Raw genomic sequence first — 1,642 nt, 5'->3', positions numbered from 1 at the left:
CGTGCTGATTTCTGTTAGTGGCATATTAGCCTACTGCTTTGGAGCATACTGACCTTTGTTGTGGTGCGTTTTGGTCACGGGCTTGTTTGGCGGCAATGGTAATTTTTACCAAAAAAAAACATTGAAATCGAGTATTTTATAATAAACTTCGTCATAAAGGGGAGGATTGTACAAAACGCACCAGTTAAGCATTTGCGCGAATTACCGCGCTTCAAATCATTCCAAAGCGACATTGTACGAGTAGGAAGATTGTAGGATCTATTTATTGCATGTTCATGGCGAAGTTTACTTTAAAATACTCGATTTCATTGCCTCTTGTTGGTAAAAATTACCACTGCCGCCAAACGAGCCCGTGACCAAAACGCACCACATCAAAGGTCAGTATGCTCCAACGCAGTAGGCTAATATGCCACTAGCAGATATCAGCACGCGAAGCGAGAAGCACTTGAAGTCTCGAAAGTAAAATCATAAATAATGGAACATGCTCTCAGTTGTCAAGCAATCTCCTGCAAGCTCTTCATAGTGCATTGTGCCCCAATTTTAATTTTATTTGTTTTTAGGTAAAAGTTGATGGAAGTTAGTGAAATAATTTGAAATACTCATAGCATTATAAACTCCAAAAGTGTAAAGGCTAGGGGAACCATAGTTTTTTGTATTATTTACTAGTCAGTTAATCATAAAAGCTTTAATAAAATTCATGAATAGTTACATGTTGGACAGAGCCACAGCCAATTGCACAGTTTTTCGAGTATTTTAGTCATTATGGCACACTTTTTCATTAAGAACTGTAGAGAATCTGGGGTTTTATGAGAAAAGCGATGAATTTCGTCATAAAAAGCCACATGTGTAAGTATTTTGGGGAATTAATAGCGTGGGCCATCTTACCCAACTGGTGCGTCTTGTACGGTTCTCCCCAACATACATTGAATAGATCCTACAATCATCCTAATTGTGTAATGTCGCTTTGAAATGATTTGAAGCACTGTAAATCGCGCAAATGCTTAACTGGTGCGTTTTGAACAATCCTCCCCTACACAAATTCGTCGAGTACTTCATAAATTCCCCTATCTATCACAATCATAGTATTTTAACTTAATTTAACTGATTTTATTGTTTTAACCTATTTCATCTCAGTATTTAAATTTCAGTGTTTCTTTATTTCACATTTCTTTTAGGTTCAACTGTCGTCTTTATTTTATAATTTTTATTTCATTTCCAACCAAATCTGTTTATTTTAGACTTCATTATTTGTTTTCTTGTTTTATATAAAAAAAGTTCTGGTTTCCCTGTGCTTCATTTTATTTCAAGTTTGTTTTATTTTATTTTATTTTTTTTTGGTTTATATGTACATTTTTGATTTCTTTTTATTCAGTTTTTTGATGAAATGTTTGTATTTTACGGTTCACCAGTTTTTATCCTATTTTTTATACATATGTTGGTTTCACTGTTCTTTTAACATAAAAACTTATCTACTTATTTAGTTTATATCTGTTTTACAGGTTTTACTTTTCTGTTTTCATTTCAATTCATATATACATTTTACATATTGTTCATATTTGTGGGTTTTATCACTTATATGACATGATTCAATGCTACCTGTGTTTGTAATGGTTTATTTTTATCTGTCTGTTTTTTTAACTCC

This window comes from Wyeomyia smithii, chromosome 1 (assembly GCF_029784165.1).
Source record: "Wyeomyia smithii strain HCP4-BCI-WySm-NY-G18 chromosome 1, ASM2978416v1, whole genome shotgun sequence".
NCBI lineage: Eukaryota > Metazoa > Arthropoda > Insecta > Diptera > Culicidae > Wyeomyia > Wyeomyia smithii.
The sequence above is the reverse complement of the archived record's forward strand: the minus strand, read 5'-3'. Positions refer to the sequence as shown.